Source organism: Tachysurus fulvidraco, chromosome 10, assembly GCF_022655615.1.
Source record: "Tachysurus fulvidraco isolate hzauxx_2018 chromosome 10, HZAU_PFXX_2.0, whole genome shotgun sequence".
NCBI classification, from domain to species: domain Eukaryota; kingdom Metazoa; phylum Chordata; class Actinopteri; order Siluriformes; family Bagridae; genus Tachysurus; species Tachysurus fulvidraco.
In genome coordinates this window covers 1,115,728-1,139,492 of record NC_062527.1, presented here as the reverse complement: position 1 = coordinate 1,139,492, position 23,765 = coordinate 1,115,728, and the positions used below count along the sequence as shown (strand labels likewise).

At 41.7% G+C, this 23,765-nt stretch overlaps 1 protein-coding gene across 2 annotated transcripts in view; it reads right to left on the bottom strand.

The window, feature by feature from the left end:
* The window catches only part of cntn1a (contactin 1a), a 70,758-nt gene extending 49,124 nt beyond the window's left edge, over positions 1–21,634 (bottom strand). The window contains exon 1 of one of the 2 annotated variants that reach the window (XM_027140941.2): positions 21,486–21,634. The gene's annotated coding sequence lies outside the window, so the exon portion shown is untranslated. Of the gene's footprint in view, positions 1–21,345; positions 21,363–21,485 lie in introns of those variants that run through there. The other variant, XM_027140942.2, reaches the window with a different exon arrangement.
* Between the last annotated feature and the right edge of the window lie 2,131 nt (positions 21,635–23,765).

Below are 23,765 nucleotides of genomic sequence, written 5' to 3'. Positions count from 1 at the left end.
GAGATAGGCACAGGCTCCCCGTGACCTGAGGTAGTTCGGATAAAGCGGTAGAAATGAGTTTGAGGAAACGCTGACAGGGACGAGGTCTTGCTGCAGTCAGGACTCTCTAGTAGTATGTGGGTGAAAATCCATTATCAAACCACAGAAGTCGACTGTCAAGACCTGTGCAGCTGTTCCCATAGCAACCTTTCGAGAGGGTCGTGGGTTCCTTCCAGAGTCTATTGTATGGTGGCAGGAAAGACAGTGATTTAAAAATGTCCCAAAGGAACTCTTTCATAAAATTGTGTGTAGTGCATTCAGTGGTAGATTAAGATGTCCAGCACACCCTAGGCTACACTTCCCAGTACAAACAGAGCCAAGGCCTCTTTTCACCTCGCTCTCGTTATCACCGATCTTCTGGGAGACTTGCTTTTCATTTTTTACGTCTGGCTACGGCACTTCCTTTCAGACGTTCATTACTGGAAGGTTGAGAGCTAATGCGCTAATAATCTAAGACCGATTTATATCAGATACTTTTCTGGAGCTTTTTTTTTTTTTTTTGGCTCACACATGGTAAAATGTTCAGTCCAGAACAGCTGCTGAATTTGAGTGATATAAATAATCATGATGTCATGACTGTGCAACCTGTGTTTGCCTGGTAGTATAAGATACTCTTATAATAGCCACAGAAGTGACACATTGCCGTTCGCTTGTCCCACCGTCTCGTGTTACATTTTTATCGATCGGTATTGTAATTACAGTCAGTCGTCCCCATCTGTCACATATCAAACAGCTATACATCTGTGTGTTAGTTATCTGAATAAAAATGTGTTGCATCTGCTGATCATTAAAATTATAGAGAGAAACGTAAAAATATGAACCCAAACATTCATTCATTCATTCATTTCCTACCGCTTATCCGAACTTCTCGGGTCACGGGGAGCCTGTGCCTATCTCAGGCGTCATCGGGCATCGAGGCAGGATACACCCTGGACGGAGTGCCAACCCATCACAGGGCACACACACACACTCTCATTCACTCACACACTCACACACTACGGACCCGAGGCACGGGGAGAACATGCAAACTCCACACACACAAGGTGGGGGCGGGAATCGAACCCCCGACCCTGGAGGTGTGAGGCGAACGTGCTAACCACTAAGACACCGGTTTGCAAAGCTATTAGAATTTTATTTTGTCTGCAGCAGAGACGAACTGTAGGAAGAGTAGTGTAGAAGAGTCGAACCTGAGGCTGCCTCATAAGGCTCTTGTGTTTGTTTAGAGCAAAACAAATCAACATTTAATTAACCGCAAAGTCTGAGGCAAAGACACGAAGACACAACGGTATAATCGGATCAGAAGCCCTAGAGAAAACGGGTGCGTCACGGAAGTCAAGAAATCACCGCAATTTTCCAGAGATGCCAATCAACCTACCATGCATGTCTTTGGACCGGGGGAAGAAACCCGGAGGAAACCCCCGAGGCACGGGGAGAACATGCAAACTCCACACACACAAGGCGGAGGCGGGAATCGAACCCCTAACCCTGGAGGTGTGAGGCGAACGTGCTAACCACTAAGCCACCATTCCCCCTTGAACCCAAACATGAACTCATTAATTATTTCTCTAATATCTAATTGAGCTTGAGTCCAATAGCAGCAAAGTACTTACCAAAAGATTTGAAATTTTTGGTAGATTTATGGTTATTTCTGTCCAGTTGTACAATACTATGCAGTCAAAATTCAAACAATACGGATGTACGGCAGAAGGTCATGAACACAAAGTCAAGCAAACTTTGCGATACTTATACCCCTTTTCCACCGAGGCAGTTTGAGTGCAGGTTCGGAGCCTAATTTAGAACCAGTTCTTTCTGTTTCGACCGCCAAAGCACCGGCTCTGAACCAGGAAAAGTGGTTCTTAAGTAGCACCAAAACGTTGCTGGTCTAGACTTAAGAACCACTTGGGGCGGGAGCTGGGGGCGGGGCTACTGTTAGCGCATTTGCTAATGTACCTTAAGTATACTAATGTTTTATACACTTTTACTTTAACGCAATATGTTCAGTTACCAGCACACATGATAGTAGGTAGCTACATGCTAAGGCTAACTTTTTTCTGTGTTAACAATAAAATATCGTTATGTACTTTCTCGATTACAACCTCCGTTTATACAGATTACACGGAGCCGCACGTAGACGTTTTATTCGCCGCGTTTGGATGCCGATGTAGGTTCGCAAAGCCATGAGCATTAACAGTAAAGCAACATCCGGCATTGATGTTGTGTTTGCCGCTGCTGCGCTAACGTTGCTGGGACACGTGACACGTATACAGTGATGTCACACTCGACGCTGTGATGCTCTCTAGCCGGTGGAAAGGCAAACCGGTTCTTAGAAGGTTCACCAGTGGAACCAACTTTGAACCAGCACTAGCGCTAGATCTGAGCCAGCACCCGGGTCTTTCCGGTGGAAAAGGGGCATCAGAGCAGCTTACAAAGTTTTCCACAGTTTTGTTCTAAAGCGTGTCACGTGATGTCAATCGTAACGCCCCTCTTCGTATCATGTGAGTCACATTCGCACAGCTATCCTAGAAGGTTAGTTTCATGTCTGTTCATCGCTAGTAGTTTACAAGAAAAATCGCTAATTCAGGCAGTTTTCTACAAAATTCTAATTATAATTGTTGGGCTGCAACAATTATAAAAACAAAACCTCGGCATAATCCCGGAGAGAAAGATCTAATGCTCGATCTTCTGTTTTCCAATCTCTAGAATAGTCAATATCACTAATCTCTATTAATCTATAATCTAATAACATCTCATTTCCATGAACACATTGAGTTGTGCACGTTGGATCAAGATTTAAGACGGACCACGTATTGTTCACTGGCTTGATCAAATTTGGCAACAAAAAATTCCCCGCAACTAAAAGTGGGAAAAACATTGCCAGGAATTCCCAGTGCCAACATGCTGGTAAATATAATACCTACAGAGTAAAGACAGGCAAAAATAAATTGTTTTGTGTCCCATATGTGCTTAATTTCAGGCTATTCTGTCACAAACACAAACCTTAATTAAAAGCTTGTTTAAATGCCAGAGCATAAGGGAAAAAAACATATTTGGTCGTTTCTTGAGTAAAGGATGAATGTTTACTCATATAATAAAATATATACAGTGTTTTAATGGAAGTAAATGAAACAATGGCTTGTTTATCAGGCCTACTTTACTCTACAGGAATTATTACAGGAAGCATTAGAGCAATTAAGCATGATTATTTTTTTTTCCAATTTTAGAGATTTAGAGATTGTAATTTGTAACTAGCTTCAGGTATTTATATATTTTTTTTATGCTGAAGTGACACCATGTACAAGACACACGTCCCGAAAGAGTTCGTTCAAACGCTAGGGGCTTTGTCGTGTACCTTACTGCTTAAAGGTGTGGTGTACATAGTTTGAGAAATGCTTCAGAAAACCGTGTCGGGCCGAACAAAACAAACGTGTACAAGTAAAAATTCTGCATGTGTAATCACAATCACAAACTGTAAAATTACACTTGACAAATAGCAAATACAGTCGCTGCACTTCGGTCTGCAGGTTACAGCTTGTGCTCTGAAGCATCACTGTTTTTCAGGATTATTCATTCATTTTCTACCGCTTGTCCAAACTTCTCGGTCACGGGGAGCCTGTGCCTATCTCAGGCATCGAGGCAGGATACACCCTGGACGGAGTGCCAACCCATCACAGGGCACACACACTCTCATTCACACAATTTCCCAGAGATGCCAATCAACCTACCATGCATGTCTTTGGACCGGGGGGAGGAAACCAGAGTACCCGGAGGAAACCCCCGAGGCACGGGGCGGAGGCGGGAATCGAACCCCGACCCTGGAGGTGTGAGGCGAACGTGCTAACCACTAAGCCACCGTGCCCCCTTTTTAGTATATTAGTATCCCAGCAGCCTAAAATATCCAAATCTAAACACATACTGCTAAATATCAGGCACTTTCCTATATGGGTCTTACAGTGTACACCACTACTGTTTCTGGAAAGCCCAAAGGTGCCACTTATCACCCACGATCTCTCCATCGTCCATTGAGTATGTCTGGTGATTTATTGCCGAGTGTTTGTCCTCCTCAGTCCTAAATAGAGTAGTAGTGGCAATTTAAAAAGGCACTCAGAGGCATACAGTGGAAATATACTGCCTAAAACTAGAATAATAGGGTGCTTCTCTTTTGTCAAGCGCAGTCGTGACTGGTACTGGCCTCTGAGAAGTAACACAGAGCTGGCATTGTGGTAAGCTACTGTATCTCTGGACTATATCCAGTGCAAAAATAGTCAATCATTGTTCCCAGAGTATGACCTTCTGTGGCCTAGATATACCTCTTCTAATGATCCCAATGCACCTCAGCATGTCAGATGATAATAATCTATGTGTAATTGAGTCAGAAACAGAATGCGTACTATTAAAAACTAGCTTTGGAAATCTCAGGACTGCAATTCCTGACACACAATGGGCATCAAATTACACCGCTACAGTATCATCTCCCAACGGATTCCTGTCGTACGGCTTCCATGGGAATCGTGACATGACACATGGTGTCCTGTGTACGTTCGGGACGCTGATCTGAGGGCTGGCTATGAAACAGCAGCTCCTACGTTCTGGTGGCGCAGAAGGAATTCGAGTGAGGTTTTATTTGTACACAACCGTAGCACAGGTCGAATGCAAAAACAACGAGAACGAGGTGGATGAGAACATTGAGTATGATTTAACGTTGCATATGCAACTTTGCCGGTCAGTAGGATTACTGCACTCCACCTGGCAACCGATGCTGAGGATAGATATACGATGAGCAAGCAGAAACCGCTGAGCACCTAAAAAACAGCTGTGCTAATTCGTAGAAAAACAGAATGGCATGGAAGTCAGATTCAGCCAGGGTTCCTGCACATCTCGGTCATACGACACCCTGATACTTCTCCCGAATGCATCCCATCCGCTTCTGTGGGTTGTTTACTTACATTTAATTAACCACACTTTCCACCCGAGACGTTTTCCACCATTAAACAATATCCGGTCTCAGATAACAAAACAGGAGTAGAAAAAATAAATTTCTGTGGCCTGGTTCAATGTTCTTCAGATCAAAAGGTTTCATGTTGTTTGATTGACAGCCGTTTGTAAGAACCTGTGAGAACCTTCACTGATATTACAACTGATATTTCTCCATAAGCGTTCCAGCGTTTCTTCATTCGAACACTAATAGATCAAAATAAAGAGCATTTTTAATAAGCCAAATCAAAGTCTATTTCATATTAAAATGCAGTTATTCTACTATAGATAAATGTTATCTTTTTCCCAGTACACTGGTGTTCCATTGCACGGAAATCAAATTAAAGGTGAGGTCTCCGTTGTTTGAAAGCCAATGTTGACATATAAAATCACCAAAACAAACACACCCCTAACCCAAACGGGTCCCACCCCTGTATGATAGCTCCGCCCACACATACATACGTAACCCAGGCGACTAACAGAAAGAAACGTGTCTTTATCATAGCTGAAGGGAAGAACAATACGATTGTAGATAAACAAACAAGCAAAAATGCCACACAAGCATAATGATGTAAAGGACAAAGGCATATATTAGTTCTGTGTAACAAAGCAAAACCAACGTTACTCACCTATCGAGAAGGAAAAAAGCGCCTCGGCGTCTTAAGTAAAGTCGGCCACATATTCACAGGTGGGAGTTTCCCGAGTCGATAACTCCTGAGCTAAACGCTGTTACTACACAAAACGCGGTTGTAGCTGCCTCTCTACATTACTACGATAGAAAAGAGGTGTTATTTGTGTAGTAACAGCGTTTAGCTCAGGAGTTATTGACTCGGGAAACTCCAACCTGTGAATATGTGGCCAACTTCCTGCTCCTTCAGTTCTCTCCAGCGCTGGAAAGCTGATCCTATATTAACACGTCCTACTTCTTGTCCTTATCGTAAGTCTTTCTTCTCTTTCTTTCTTTGTTTTTATCCTCCATGTCAATGTTAAAACCGCTTTCTGCTAACGTCACACATGCGCACCGAACACATTCTCCGCACATATCGACAAGACACGCCCCTTTCTGCTCATTGGCTACACGTTAGTTTTAATTTTTGTTTTTGTTTATTTTGTCATCCCGACTCAGTTTTCTAAAGCATTTCTCAAACAACGAAGACCCCACCTTTAAGTCTGATCTAAAACGAGTAATTCTGAAAGAAAAAAGTACAAATTATTAAAGCCCAGAGTATCAGCATTCCAGCGATCCATAATCCACCGATGTGGAGTGTGACATTCCATCCTGAATGCAGTCGCCCCAAAAAAGGTGCAGGCAAAAAAGTTTTGCAGACCAGTGGAGTTACTGTTTCATACTCAAGGCATTAAAATCATTATCTACGTCAACAGAAGATGTCCGATGAGCCTTTGTGAAAGTGCTGATAATAACAGAGCAGTGGACTCTGTATTGATCTGCTACTTCTTTTAAAATCACTTGCACTCTTGCTGTAAAACATTCAGCAGGAACAGAAGCATCTCCTGCATCTCAGGAACACACCCATATTTCACAGACCTGCCAGTCAATAGTTATAAGTATAGCTGAAACTCTTGTGCTACCTTTGGATAGAAAAGCACAGGCCTAAAAGCTGTAATGTAACGTGTAAATCACAAGAAACGGTGAGGAAGAGGAGGAGGAGGAAGAAGAGGTGGCGGCCTCTTCCATATTTACTGGAAAATAAACCCACTCAAACTAGAATAGGTAAAGGGCTTCATGCTGCTCTGGGGTTTAATTACAATAAAGCGGTGGCTTAGCGGTTAGCACGTTCGCCTCACACCTATAGGGTCAGGGGTTCGATTCCCCCTCCGCCTTGTGTGTGTGGAGTTTGCATGTTCTCCCCGTGCCTCGGGGGTTTCCTCCGGGTACTCCGGTTTCCTCCGCCGGTCCAAAGACATGCATGGTAGGTTGATTGGCATCTCTGGAAAATTGTCCACAGTGTGTGTGTGTGCACTGTGATGGGTTGGCACTCCATCCAGGGTGTATACTGCCTCGATGCCTGATGACGCCTGAGGAGTTCGGATAAGCGGTAGAAAATGAATGAATGAATTATTAAAAAAATTAAAAAATGCTATCAATAATGTAATCATCTTCAGTTAAAATCAGACTCTTGAATAAACCCGATTTGAATAAAAGCAAAACTCCGGTTTTAATTGTCCCTTCGTCCTGTTCTTTTATTATCGGAGCAAAGGTTTTTCTGCTTTTATCCATTTCTAGTTACGCTGACTGCGATATCTCCACATAACGGATTCGTTCCTGTTATCACCATAATACCGTAGTGCCGTCAGCTTGTTAGTGAGAAAGCCCTCTGCTGGAAGACTTGCCTGTGGAGGAAAACGGTAAAATTACAGCTTTACGTCTGACCGTTTGTCTCTTTCCGTCCGTCCGTAAATTCTAAATTAACATCTCGCAGAAAAACCTTTCCACATGTAAGCCATACAATTCCCTTTGTATAAAATCGTAACTTTATCCAAACAGGCACTTTTATTTAAAACCGCGTAGCCGAAATTGCCGTCAGAGCCGTTCGTTAATTAGGAGCTTTTGTAGAAAACAATAATATTAATCATCAGCTTCACGCTAATAGAATTCAACAGCGCTGTGTCTTTGTTCGTGTTATACAAGACTATTGATTAGTATTGACTTTCCAAAAAAAAAAAAAAAACACTAGAGGAAGGAGACCGATAGCCTGAAACGCTCCTCACAGGCACGACTTGAGTGTCTTTCTTAAGCATTTTAAAAGCAACATCATGTGCTTCCTACTCGTTAATAGCCTAGCCTTAATAGCCTGAGAGGCTTTTATACTCCCAGTCTTCCTCCTCGTTAAGACAAAAACCAGAGCAAGCGAGCGGAACGATTTTCTTCGCATGGGTTTACTGCCAAAAATAAATAAATAAATCAAAATCCTGTCTAAAAGTTCTTAAATCCTGGATCCGTTTCAGCGTGACCGGCTCTCTGGGTCCAATTGTGTGGGATGCTTTTAAATATATAAGGTTTCAGTCACAGTGGAGAGCAGCATGCACTTTCCCAGCCTGATCCCTCCTGCGCTCTACCGACGCTGTGTTTAAGAGATAAGGCTTTCTGTACTGAAGGGCTGACTCACTCCCACTGCCCTCTTCCTCATATAAAGCCATTACAGACCCTACATAAATATTCCAGCATGGGAAATTATCCTTTTCTCCTAATCTTCTCCTTTTGCGAACAGGAAGCAGGTTTCGTTCCCTGACCTTCTCCGACACGACAATCGGTAGCCAATCCATTATGGATGAGCTGCTCGGAAGTGCAGGATTTTTGGTGCAGATGCTGATGTCGTAATACTGCCAAGTCTTCTAAAAATACCATACTTGTCACTTGTGTGTGTTTGTAGAGGGGTTCGATTCCCGTCTCCGCCTTGTGTGTGTGGAGTTTGCATGTTCTCCCCGTGCCTCGGGGGTTTCCTCCGGGTACTCCAGGTTTCCTCCCCTGGTCCAAAGACATGCATGGTAGGTTGATTGGCATCTCTGGAAAATTGTCCGTAGTGTGTGAGTGTGTGAGTGAATGAGAGTGTGTGTGTGTGTCCTGTGATGGGTTGGCACTCCGTCCAGGGTGTATCCTGCCTCGATGCCCGATGACGCCTGAGGTAGGCACAGGCTCCCCGTGACCCGAGAAGTTCGGATAAGCGGTAGAAAATGAATGAATGAATGATCTCATAATAAGTGATAGATAGATATAACTTTATTGACATTGCATAGTAGAATAAAAAAAGAAGTCTTTATTTTGTCACATCTATATTACAGCACAGTGAAAATTTCAATTCCATCTTTGGAGGTTTGGGGTCAGAGCACAGGGTCATTCATGATACAGCACCATGGGAGCAGAGAGGGTTAAGGGCCTTACTCAAGGGCCCAACAGTAGCAGCTTGGCAGTGAGAGTTAGATGTCACTGCAGTATACTGTTTTGTGCACCGTCATCTTTCGTCATGTTTTGTAATGTACTGTACATTCGGTCTGACGTGGCGACCAAATACATTTTTACTTTTATACGCTGTTACACAATGACAAGAACGATAGAGAATAAACAGAAAGGCATCAAACGTTCTTTGAGTAAAAAGCGGACGAAATGTAAAAATTCTATGTTTAAGGGCATCAAACAGTATCGGTTTAGTCTCAACAGGGTGCACGTTAGTGAGGATGACACAGTTTTAGTCATATATTAATGTAGCACCCGATTCACACACACACACACACACACACACACACACACACACACACACACACACACACACACACACACACACACACACTTCTTTTTTTTAAGAAATATAGGACAGCTTACAGAAAGATTCCCTGCTCCAGGAATTATTTTGGTTTAATTCAGTTCCTGAAAACTGTAGAACCAAATAAACGCGTCGCTTTTGTACGGTAAGACCTTAAAAATCCTTCCTAACATATTTACCGCGGCTGAGCAAATTAGCGTGATAGATGAAGCCGCGATGAACGAGAACAGCCGATTACCTTCATTAACGTCTCTGATGCAACAGACTTTAGCACAGCCGATATAACTGGAAATATATCGCGCTGGTCGATAAATAGAATGTTATACAGGTTCAACACCACAGACATGTCAAATGAGTTCAATCAGGTTAACTGAAGGTGTGTGTGTGTGTGTGTGTGTGTGTGTGTATGAGTAGGACGTAATATACAGTTTCTTAGCATCCTTTATCCTGTCTGATTCAGTATTCAGTAGTGTTAGAGTTGCATGCAACAAAACAGCAAAGCGAGCTGTTTCTTGTGAATGTTCCCACATCAATACAGCGCTTAAAGGCACATTCTGTCAAGACTGCAGCCGAGAACCCAGAAACAGTCAGCTGAGGACCAAACAAAAAAACTCCTCAAGCACACACACACACACACACACACACACACACATACAGAGGTGGACAAATACAGGAGACAGAGTGTGCATAACAAAACGATGGACAAAAAAAAACCCCAATTTGTAGACCTCGGTATGGACGATTAAACTCCATGTGTTTCACAATCTTTGACATTCTAGCTATAGAACTATAACACTTTCTAATCCAGCACCTTCTGCACACACACCAGCCAAGGTGCAAACCTGATTAGTGCACAGATTACAGTCTCAAAGATCTTTTTTTTTTTTTTGCATCACGAGGATTACTGTTAGGGATCAGCGTGGATCCGTTAGGGATCAGTGCAGACTTGGTGCCTTGTGCGTTTGTTGTTTGTTTGTGTCACGTGATTGCCCCGTCCACGTCTTCTCCTCCCTGGTCATCACACCTGTTTCCCGTTGTGTGTGATTGTCCGTGTCACTATATATGTGAGCCGCGTTGCATTAGGCAGCGCGGCTTCATTGATTATAGTGTGTATTCCCTGTGTGTTGTGGTTTATGTTTGTCTTCCTATTGTATTAAACCCCTTTCATTTGAAGCTATCCTGCGTACGGGTCTGTCTCCAAGCCACCTCTGCCAGGGTCCCAACAATTACACGGGTAGGTGAAAACAAAACCCAACCAAAATAAAGTGCCGCACAATTCTTGTGACTTGTGATCGTCGTGCTTAAACTACTATAATCTACTATAGGCTCCATGTTCGACAAGAAGACCACAGAACAAAAAAAAACTAGCTAACTAGCTAACCAGAGATCATTTCATTCTATTAGCTACCACTTTTCAGTCATTCAGGTTAGTCATTAAGGCAAGGCAAGTTATTTACTTGCTAAATGAGCTAGAAAATAAATGAATTATAAATAAAACTCGTTTGGGTCTCTTTGTCCATTTACAGTCAAAGACACTTTCTAACCGTCGTGCATCATTAATAAACCATCAGACTGAATTTTCAGGAGCTGCAGCACCTTTAATAATAATATTAATAATAATAATAATAATAATAATAATAATAATAATAATAATAATAATAATAATACATTAAAGGTGGGGTCTCCAATTTTTGAAAGCATATGTTAACATTCAAAATCACCAAAACAAACACGCCCCTAACCCAAATGGGTCCCACCCCTGTATCGATAGCTCCGCCCACACGTACATACGTAACCCAGGCGACTAACAGAAAGAAACGTGTCTTTATCATAGCTGAAGGGAAGAACAATACGATTGTAGATAAACAAACAAGCAAAAATGCCACACAAGCATAATGATGTAAAGGACAAAGGCATATATTAGTTCTGTGTAACAAAACAAAACAGCCTTTAGCTCAGGAGTTATTGACTCGGGAAACTCCGACCTGTGAATATGTGGCCAACTTCCTGCTCCTTCAGTTCTCTCCAGCACTGGAAAGCTGATCCTATATTAACACGTCCTACTTCTTGTCCTTATCGTAAGTCTTTCTTCTCTTTCTTTCTTTGTTTTTATCCTCCATATCAATGTTAAAATCGCTTTCTGCTAACGTCACACATGTGCACTGAACACTCTCTCCACCCATACTGACAAGCCCCGCCCCTTTCTGCTCATTGGCTACACGTTTGTTTTGTTTATTGTTTACTATTCGGCCCGACTCAGTTTCCTGATGCATTTCTCAAAAATCAGAGGCCCCCAGGATTCAGGAATCGAGTCTGTTATTAAAAATGACACGAGTAAACAGGAGACCGACTCAGGAGAGAAAGAGCGACGAAGCTTTCGTGTCAGGGGAAGAGGAACACGCCCACTGCAAATCAAATATCACAGAAGAGGAGAAAACGTCGTGCAGGATTTTCCCACTTACAGCACAGCCGTGGATATTTAACGCTCTTAGGGAATTACGGAGGTGAATACACACATCGGCTGTGAAAACAACATCACAAAATGAGGAGGAATTGAATAAGGCAGAGTTGATGTGCATGAGATGGATCCCTGAGTGCTGTGCTAGCGCTGCCTTCCTCTCTCTTTCACAAGTAATGGGATTTCTAGGCTTAAACGTACTTCCATTCAGGACCAGAGTTACGGGTTAGAGAAAACTATTGATCCACAATTTTAGCAATGCAAGGCCAGTAAGTGGAGAGCAGCAGGCCCTAAATGTATAATGAGGTCTTTCTAAGAGATCTATAATGCTTCGGGTCTCTTGGTAGACTTGGAAAAAAGCTTTAACTGTATAACTATTGAATGATTATATTATTACTTAATTAAAAAAAAAAAAAGAAAAGCATATTTCTAGGTTAAAGTCAGGAAAAACTTGAAATGCACCAGGGCCAAAATCAATCAGTCAATCAATCAAACTAATCCCATTCCCAATATATTTATTATGACATAGTTTATTAGCGTGTTTCGTGGATATATTAAGCAGAGAGAACGGCTGCAATTTTCATTCATTCATTCATTCATTCATTCTCTACCGCTTACCCGAAATTCTCGGGTCACGAGGAGCCTGTGCCTATCTCGGGCGTCATCGGGCATCGAGGCAGGATACACCCTGGACGGAGTGCCAACCCATCACAGGGCACACACACACACACTCATTCACTCACACACTCACACACTACAGACAATTTTCCAGAGATGCCAATCAACCTACCATGCATGTCTTTGGACCGAGGGAGGAAACCGGAGTACCCGGAGGAAACCCCCGAGGCACGGGGAGAACATGCAAACTCCACACACACAAGGCGGAGGTGGGAATCGAACCCCCGACCCTGGACGTGTGAGGCGAACGTGCTACGGCTGCAATTTATTTTATTGTATTCATTTAGTTCTTTTTTATTCAGTATATTAGCTTAATTTGTCGAAATTCTTGACAAACACTATAATCTACAGTAATCAGACTTGCCAAGCTGCCACTGTGTATGTTCTAACGGATCTGTGATGTATAATGTAGAATGTTCTAGCTATATTATCATGTAGTTTAGTTAATAATAAACTAATCCTAACAGTGGAAAGATCTCAAAAGAAAAAAGTCGCATTGCTTATTGCGTTACATGAAGGATGTTTATTAGTGCTGTTGTTGGCGCAGTCCGGGGTTCGATTCCCGGTCAGGGAGTAAATCCAGCCACTGAAGAGTTAACGCTCAGAGGTGTCAGGAAGGGAATCCGGCATAAAACCTGGGCCAAATCTAACATGCAGACCGGATGATGCGTTGTGAAGACCTGGAAAAGGTCAGACAGTAAGCACTTGTAGTTATAGACACAGTGGAGCATGCTAATAAGAAATTCATTCTTATAAACACTCACTGAGGAACTTACACTCGGTATGGCCTTCCTTTGCTTTCAGATCTTCATTTCATGGATTCTGTAAGATGTTGGAAACATTCCTTTGAGATTCTCCCTCATAACACAGGTGGATTTAGATCTACTGGATTTAGATCCGGTGACCGGAAAGAACTCTGAAGAACACTGGACTCATCGACGTGTTCATGAATCCAGTTTGCGACAACTTTTGCTTTGTGACCCGCTGCGTTTTCATGCTGAAAATAGCTATTAGAAGATAAATGGTGGCCTTGAAGGGACGTTCGTGGTCAGCAACAATACTTAAATAGGTTTTGCCTTCCAGCGATGATTGATTTCCATCTGTGAGCCTCAGCAGAAGAGGCTCAAGATTCATCAGAACAGGTTACAGACCGGTTTTAGAGAGTCTGTGCTCCCTGCAGCCTCAGCTTTCTGTTCTTGGCCAAGCGAAGTGGAACACAACATGGTCTTCTGCTGTTGTAGCCCATCTGCCTCAAGGTTCGGTTAGTTTTAGGATGTAGTTCTGGGCAACTTTAATCAGACAATGCTGTAATTTGTTCCAAACTCCACAAGCTGCTGCACTAAACACATAAACAAACTTGAAATCTTTAATTTAACGATCATTAAAAGTCATTTGTTTCTCTTGGGGCACGGTGGCTTAGTGGTTAGCACGTTCACCTCACACCTCCAGGGTTGGGGGTTCGATTCCCACCTCCGCCTCCGTGTGTGTGGATTTGCATGTTCTCCCCGTACCTCGGGGGTTTCCTCCGGGTACTCCGGTTTCCTCCTCCGGTCCAAAGACATGCATGGTAGGTTGATTGGCATCTCTGGAAAATTGTCCGTAGTGTGTGTGTGTGTGTGTGTGAATGAGAGTGTGTGTGCCCTGTGATGGGTTGGCACTCCGTCTAGGGTGTATCCTGCCTCGATGCCCGATGACTGAGATAGGCACAGGCATGGAATGAATAAATGAATGTTTCTCTTGACGCACTTAGCTTGCTAACTAGCTCCAAATATAGCTAATAGCTACCACATTTTAGAGCTCTCTCAGGCAGCTAAAACACAGGAACAGGCAGAACACTGGAGCTTCCAATTGCTGGGCCATATATTGACTTTTGTCTACACTGGACCATCATTTGTCTGACAATGCATTATAAATGCTCTACAGGAGAAGAAGATTAGCTTCATCTAAAGAACGCTGTTTAGGTGTATACATAAAACAGAACCCGAATACGTCCAAGCTCAGACGATCGCAGCTAATCCATTTACACTAATAGTCTAATCGTAGACACACAATAAACATTAAAGTAAAAATCTTCAGAGTGAAATGAGCTCAGTGGGGCGCAAATCCTTTGTAATGACTTCTAAATCAGTCACCTGATTCCCTTTAGACTTCCAGTGGATCATCTGAGCTAAAAATACGAAAATCGCTTCCTGCAGCGAGGATGAGCCTTTGGACATCTTCAACGGCAGATCAAATGCTGTCGGGTGGCTGCAAAAGAGCACTCGAGCAGGAATCATGCCCACAGTCCAAATATAGTCTGTACACCTGAGCAGTCACTTCATATTAGTCTTAAGAGCTGTGGTGCAAAGACAAGCCTGATATTAGATAGGAGTAAAGTTTAGTTCAGTAAACAAATTAGCTCAGAGTCCTATTCTTAACTGCATTAACCTTATCAGGACTACGGTAATCAGATTGCCGACGTGCCCAGATAAGCACACAAGAGGCACGACGTGTTTAAAGAGAACCTGTCCTTCAACCGCATGAGGAACATCGCATGGATAACGATCGTAGAGATGGCGTCCAGACGCTCGAGCAGGAGTATGTTTTTATTTAGGAGAGGCGATTCGATGACGCCGTCGTAGCTAGAAAATATCACGACCTATCCGGCCCAGGAGTCTTAAAGAATGGTGATCCGTATGGGGTAGTTTACTGTAAGGTGTTAATAACTGAACAAATTACAGTACAGTTAGCTAATGCAATCTAATAGACAGTTTGTTCAGTAAATAATCCTATCTGCTGTAAAAAGTTTAACAATGTTGGTAACCTTAACATGAAATCGCTAGAGTATCGTACAGTATCGTATCGTATCGTATCGTATCGTATCGTAACGTACTGAACTCATATTCATTACAGAGTACAGTAAGTTATAAGAGTAGGGGTTTTTTTTCTAAAAGGAAGATGAGCATTTCGGCAGATGTGCTAAATGAGATATTTATGAGTCAAGCATCCGTGAAGCTTTCGCTCTCAGCAGGAAGAAACAAATGGTGTTAAATTATAACCTAAAGAGCTCAAAGACTGACATATTCCTGAGAGGGAATACAGAAAGAGAGAGATAGAGGATATATGATAAAGAGCAAGCTGTCTTAGGCCATTTAAAGAAAGAAAGAAAGAAAGAAAGAAAGAAAGAAAGAAAGAAAGAAAGAAAGAAAGAAAGAAAGAAAGAAAGAAAGAAAAAGGGGAGAGCTTTTGTCTTCTTTCCTTCTGAGTCAGGTGAAGTGGAACATTGCATGGTCGCAGTAAAAGGGACAGCTGCGCTGTGCTCGGGTTGGGAGGAGACAAGAGAAAAGACACAGTAGCTTTATAACATTAGTCTCAGGCACTCACAGGGACGAGCCGAATCAGACTGAAATGCATGACAGCGTCGGCACGGCGCATGAAAAACGTGTCGAATGTGTACGTTTTTGCCAAGACACCTATACTCATATCCGAGGGAGCATGTCCTACGTATATATCCATATAATACACACACAGACACACACACACACACACACATTTTCTCATAAGCTAAAGCAACATGGCACCAAATCCCCACTTATTCCCTCTTAGCCTGGCTTTAAAGCGAACATGAATGTCAATGAAGACTGACATTACATTCGGAACCATTTCATTAGAGTATCGATCCCAGATACTGAATCTGACTAATCAATGAATGCCATCAAGACATCAGGTTCACACATTTAGTGTTCAGGCGCTCAGAAGGAACAGACAGACAGATAAATGAACACTTTTGCTGAGAGCCAGCAGTGATACAGCAATCTTACAATTCTCCAGCTTCTGATCTTTGAACCTGAAAACCTTAAGAATGACACAATAAATTTACGGCTCGCTATTAAACTGAAACACTTTCAGCAGCGTGTCCTCTTCTCTCGGCCAGAAGAAGAGCCGAGATGTTAGCACGTGGATGCCGTGACTCCGACTGATATTAAACACAACGCTCAGCTTGTGATGAACGTCAGGTTTTACCATGCAGAGGAGAAAGATTTCATTGAGGACAAGTTAAGTGTCACAGAACTAACATTCTCGCCACCTCAGCATCACCCGCTGGCAGACGTTGATGAAAATGAAATGTTAAATGGCTGGGCAAAGTAAAGCTAGCACTCGTCTGGGCGGAATAAACAGAATAACGGATAAACGGAATAAACAGAATAACGGATAAACGGAATAAACGGAAACGGAATAAAAACGTCCTTGGCACAACTAAAGAACCACAGAACCACCAGTTTCATGAAGATGAGAAGAAAATGGATGTTACGGCCTTGCTTGGTGACTTAACTTTACACCTATAGGATCTAAACTTTAAACTACAACAGCTCTGTGTGTGATTTGGTAGCAGTTTTGGTCCAAGTTTTTTTAGGGGTTATCACACCTCCAGGGTCGGGGTTCGATTCCCACCTCCGCCTTGTGTGTGTGGAGTTTGCATGTTCTCCCCGTGCCTCGGGGGTTTCCTCCGGGTACTCCGGTTTCCTCCCCCAGTCCAAAGACATGCATGGTAGGTTGATTGGCATCTCTGGAAAATTGTCCGTAGTGTGTGAGTGAATGAGAGTGTGTGTGTGTGCCCTGTGATGGGTTGGCACTCCGTCCAGGGTGTATCCTGCCTCGATGCCCGATGACGCCTGAGATAGGCACAGGCTCCCCGTGACCCGAGAAGTTCAGATAAGCGGTAGAAGATGAGACAGAGAAACAGGATCTCTAAAAGGACCGCAAACATTTTCCTGCACTAATACAAATCCGTTCGAGCGGCGTTTCCTCTCGTGTAGAGTTCAGACAGAAACCGATTTCAGAAAGCGTTTTTGAGAATTTCAGTGTTGGAGATCAGCTTCTCCTTTTCATACAGAATCCATAAAATAAAAATAAAATTCAAACAAACAGACAAACAAACAAACAAACAAACAAACAAATAGTAATTTGCATTTCATTAACAGCAAAACAGTTCTACAAGCGGGCAGATGTGGATTTTTCCCGCTGAAGTTCTCCATCAAACGATGCATGTAAATCAATGCAAATGTAAGGCTTTCTTTTTTTTTTTAACTAGGACATTTTATACTTTGTTTAAATAACAGTCGTTTTATTTCATTTTCATTTGAGCTTATTTACATTTTTTCTGAACGGTACAAATTAAGAGATAAATGGTGTCCTGCGCTCCGTAGTGCCACTTGACTTGCTGTGTTTCCTTCATATTTTTATCAGATATTGTTACTGGTTGAATTTAATTATTTTGTACCAAAGCAATTAAAAATCCAGGATTATTTACGTCTGCTTATACCTATGAAAAGGCATGTTTATCCATATGAGAACTAGAGATGGGAAGATCCACGTTCTGGCAGTTCGGATCCGATACGGGTTCCGATACAAGCTTTTTTTTTTTTTTTACATTAATATTATCATCGTCCGTCCGATATCAGATTACGCCAACGATATCGGATCAGACCGCCATCCATAATGAGAACATATTCTATTTTGTTAAAATATATAAAATAAAAAACTTTTTTTTTGTCATTTGTCTTTTCCTAGCACACATTAGCTACTTGCAGCTCTATTTATTAACAGTAAAGTAAAGTAAAGTCAATTCACTGCTAAAATAATCTCTGAATCACTTAAAAACTTTACTGTAAATTTACATAACCTTATAAAGAGCTTTTTGTTCATTTAAAAATAAAATGAGCTTTTTTGTTTGTTTGTTTGTCTGTTTATTTACTCTTTTTAACTTAATGCATCATACAAGAGTCGTAAACTGTACAAATATTTTATGTTCATAATTAAAATTTTCATTGTCATCAAAATAACATATTCCATATTTATTGATTGTAAACATTTTGAATATTTTTCAGTTAATTTAATGCAATTGGGTAGAATCAAATTTTATATGATCTGGTGGATCTGGGATTCAAACCAATGACCTTCCGATCAGTAGTCAAACACCTTAACCACTGAGCTACCAAATCCCCGTCATAGACACATCAATATTGTGGTATCGTGTTTAAGGCATTGGACTACTGACTGGAAGGTTGCAAGTTCAAACCCCTGGTCCACCAAGTGGCTACTCCTGGGTCCCTGAGCTAGACCCTTAACCCTTAATTGCTCAGTCTGTATAATACCTTTTTTTCTGATATGCAGGATGTGACTCGTTTTCTGTGATGCGATGAGAAGACGGTTAATGTCAGTGGTTCTGAGATGAAAACACAAGCACTCGAGCATGTACTAGTAATAACGCATCGTTCTCCCTGCTGGAGTGATAAAAATAATAGAAAGTGTCCTGTGATAAAAAAGTATACAGTCATATACCGGTCTTAAAGCTGAAACTCCCTGATGGAAATTTATAGCATGTGATGACTGCCATTAGCACGCAGACCAGAATCATTTCAAATAAAATGGCAATAGTGACAAGCAAGAAACTCAAAGGACGCAGCTGTTGGTCCACAATGGAATGGTCTTCACAGTCTCAGTGACGGAGGAGTGAACCTTAGAATAAAAGGGCTATGGTGACTATTGGAGTCTGGAGGTTTTATTTCTGGATAATAAGTTTTTACTTATTACAGAAGCCCGACACTGATGTGTAACTGTTATGATGATTCGGCTACGCAGTTACATCCAGAACCGAAAACGCAGTCAGTGCAGTAGGTACATGTGGAAATGCTAATGACATAAGGTGACGTGACGTACGGCGACCCATACTCAGAATTCGTTCTTTGCATTTAACCCATCCAAAGTGCACACACACACACACACACACACACACACACACATTTCACCCATTTATGCTGCGGCGCCCAGGGAGCAGTTGGGGGCGTTTGGAGCCTTGCTCAAGGGCACCTCAGTCGTGGCCGGCCCAAGACTCAAACCCACAACCTTCGGGTAATGAGTCAGACTCTCTAACCATTAGGCCACGACTTCCCCCAATATTTACAGAGGAAAGAGAAAAGAACTGGTATGGTCTGATGGAGGGAGGTCTTCTCCCATATGAGTTGTTCTCAGTTGCAGAGAAAAGATCGCAGAGCGTAAACCTCTTTCCCTCCAAGACTAACATCAGGTGTTTTATTCTCTATCTATGTCAATGGACAAGTCTCAGGGCTTGGATCATGATGCAACTCACAGCCACCTACTAAAGAGCTAAGCTCTCTTAGGAAAACAAAGGCTATCAGTAGCGAAGGAGTGTTTTATTCACAAAATGTACAGCGTACTGTAGCTAACATAATAATTCTGGTGTACAAATTACTAAACACTAACGAAGTGTTAGAATATTGTACTTGTATATATTATATACTGTAGTATTTGTATAAAGTCATTTAAATAGGCTATTTTCTCGACACGCTCTCGCAGCTTGATTAATTCATTGATTAATGAACGGCTAATAAACACGACTGCTATTTTATCACGATGCCTTTAAACAGCCTGATGTATATATGAACGACAAGACGGTCGTAAAAACCTTTACGGAAGAAGACAGAGGTCTCTACGAGGCACCCGGACCACATATTATACTGTGGAGGTATTTAAACGGACCGAAGTCTGACACTTATCAGATTAACTTTCTCATTTAATGGCACGCTAGCAGTCTGTTGTGACGGTAAACGATGTTTTTATTAAATACACACAGTACGAAAGACAAAGTATTATTAATGAGAAGCAGCTACGACCATTCACAGTCGTTCACAGCATTATTTCAAGGAAAAGTCCATCCTGGAATTTATAAATATGAGTGCTGGTTCTGAACTAATTTCTGAGGCTTATTTTCTGCTATAGTTAAATGTTCCTGTGAGTTAGTAGCATGCACTGTGCTACAGCGCTAGTACCATTAAATAGGAGAAAAAATTCTCGAACGTATAACATGATAAGTGTCATACACCCAAGGACAAGAGCTCAATCTACATTTCCCAGTGAAAATCTCATAGTGGAGTTGCACTGAATCATGATGGAGACTTGGCTCGAGTACTCACTGATTTACAAGAAGTGTGATGGCACTGACAGCAACATTAGCATTAATGTTGAACTCCCTGAGGCCTTTGAGCATGAAGCCTGGTGTAGAGATGTGGACACGAAGGAGCCAGACGGACTAAAAGACTAAAGCGGTGCAACATCTGTTTCTTTATGTACAGACAAATTCCCACTGCGCTATCACCTGGTTATCAGATGGTACTGTTGGTAACATCAGAAACTGTTAAGTAAAGTGAAAATAAGCTCATACTGAATGTCCCTGAAGGAAGTCTAAGCTCAAAAACTGAACACAGAATTTCATTACAAAATAAATCTTGGATAGAGAAGAGGATGACGATTGTAATAATAACATCCCTAACAAAGTAAGCTAATGTAACGTCCATGAAGCCACAGGTTAAACATGGTATTTAGGAGGGTTGATATCCTCCAAGCACCAATAGATCGTTTTAGCATTTTATTCAAGCATGTACGAAGAAAACCAGAGCCCTGTGTGCTATAATTATTATTATCCAATTCAGTATATTCTGAATTGGTTACTTAATAAATAAATAATATACTGAATTGGTTAATAAATAAATAAGAATATTGTCCAATTCAGTATTTTTATTTATTTAGTAACCAATTGAGTTTATTTATTTATTTATTTATTGCATCAATTTTAAATAAAATAAAATCAACAGGCTAAATGGTCGGTGGTTTATAATGTTACATTGCATGCCAAAGCAAAGCAAGAGTGTTTAAAGAGCATACAGCCTCCACATGAGGTTGTTCATCATCAGCACCCGAGCGCGTTCATAGAGATGCCGACATGCAGCCTATATAACCCGCGTTATAACCTGAGCGTTATAACGACACCCACCCACGAGCGCCTACAGAAACACGACTGATTTCTGACACAAGCCTACTGAAGGAAAACACAGCTATATATATATATAAAAACAAGCTCACAGTCGTTCTGCATTGCGGTACATCACCGGCTACATCCCCGCTTATACACCCCGACACACCGTACAGCTTCTCTGGTGCGCGCACAATGTTCTCCGTGTCCGTGTCGTGCTATTAAAACTGCGTGTGTACAGCATCCTTACCTGTGAGAGCCGACAGCGCGTCCTGGTAACCTTCACGAACCGCACCTGAAGCCGCGCAGCTCCGCACTCCAGCGCGCATTACGCATCACGCAGCACACGCGTGGGTCTCATGCGCGCTCTGATTGGAGGAGACTTCACGAGTCTTTAGGGGGCGCTAAAGCTTCCGGATTAATGCGTTATAAAAACAGAACCCCATGTATCATACACAACAGCACCTTGATCTATATAGTGTACACGTTTCTATTTCTCACGTTAATCTACATATGGCATTTTTTGGGTACGGACTCTGATGCTATACCATGTTTCCAGCCCATCCCGTCTACTGGGATAGAACCACTGCTTGGACACACTTTAAGTTCTGGTGTGACGTAGTCTTAGATTTTTTAGTGCGACGAAGATTTTGGACCTCCACTGAGACGAGGCCGACTCTGAGGATCCTGAGGCATCTAGAGATCTACCAGCTCCAGTCGGACTCTGCGATACTAAAGAGGAGATGTGAACTCCATGTGATGTTTTACATCACTACAACATTTATCAGACTGTATATATATATATATAATCACACCCCCAGTGTCACCCAGATGATGATGAGGTTCCCCTTTGAGTCTGGTTCCTCTCAAGGTTCCTTCCTTTACCATCTAAGGGAGTTTTTTCCTCCCCACAGTGACCTGAGTCACCTCAGACTTGCTCATTGGGGATAAATACAAACATTTAAATAGAAGTCTAATATTAATCTTGAATTTTGTATTCTATTAATCTTTATATTATTCTTTATATTAACCTTTTGTTCTATGTTTGTGTTCTGTAAAGCTGCTTTGAGACAATGTCCATTGTAAAAAGCGGCATACAAATAAACTTGAATCGAATTGAATTGAACAACAGAGTAAAAGCTATGGGATGATTAACTACTAAACAGAATCTGAATGGGAAATTTAAATCTAACTTTAACTTACAAGTAAAAACATTACTAAGGATGTTTCCTTGTCACTGTTGTGGTACCAACAAGGATGAATTGTTTTGTACAGTACCTAAGTACAGGTACGAGAGCGATCGTTGCGGCTCAATTTGGTGGCTTAATTCGTTTTAACAGTACAGTACATTCATATTAAATATTTCCTAAGTTAAAGATATACACATTGAAGGTTCATGAATCTACTATGTCTGGTACCACCACAGGGACAAGGACAGTAACAGTCTAGTTATACCTCTGTAGTTTAGCCATTGCTGCTCTGTCTGATACACTTATAACACCCAAGGTTTTGCTACGAAATTGGAAAATACACACGATTGTTAAGCGTCTTCGTTTATTATAGCACTACAATTTCCTTTCAATGGAACTCAGAGTCTGAGCCAAAACTTGGACTAAATCTAGAATGGGATATTCAAAACGCATGGTCAGATGTATGGTCAGTGTCACGGTCAGTATAGTGTATGTCTTCAGCGGTCGATAGTGCTATCCAAATTGGTTTATTAAATATTTAAATATATTACAGTAGAATAAAACATCCCAATCGGTTTCTATTTGCTTTTGACTGAATTTTAATGACAAAAAGTTTCTCTGTTAATGAATTTAGTCTATCTGTTTTTCTGTTGAATTCATTCTTACAGCATTTTACGAATCCTTCCAGGGTGCCCTGGAGGTGCAGGGGTTTATGTGGCTGATTCGTATCTCCAATGTTCGATCTTGAGCTTGGGTTACTGTCTGTGTAGGGTTTCACATATACTCCCTGCATCCATGTAGGTCTCTGCCTCCTTTTAAACCTTAAAAAAATGCTGTGAGGTGAATTAGCTACAATAAATAGCCTCTAGATGGAAATCACTTAGCCAGGATGTAAATCCTGCTATGTGCCCAGTGGCTTTAGGGCTCTAGACCTGACCAAGCAAAAGATGCATGTGAATGAGAATGAAGATCCATTCATGACCACCGTTACCCTGTGACCTTTATTTGTAAGAGTTCTAGCTGAAAATTTCAACATGATATTATAAAATTAGCTGCAAACCAACACAGGAAACCTGCTCCTGACGTTTCTGTAATGCTGCATTTTATATTATTTTGATGTCATAAGGCTCTCGGATCATTTATCTGGGGATTTTAAAGCACTTAGTCTAACAAGAAAATACTGCAGATTAATGTTTGTTTATTTGTATAGATAAAGGATTTTTAGGGTTTGTTTTTTTTTAGGTCCGAAATGGAGGAAGGGAGATAGAAAGGGATAAAGACTATGATTCTTAGTTTTGTTTTCATATATATTAGGGGGCCCTCCATCAAAAGGGAGCCCC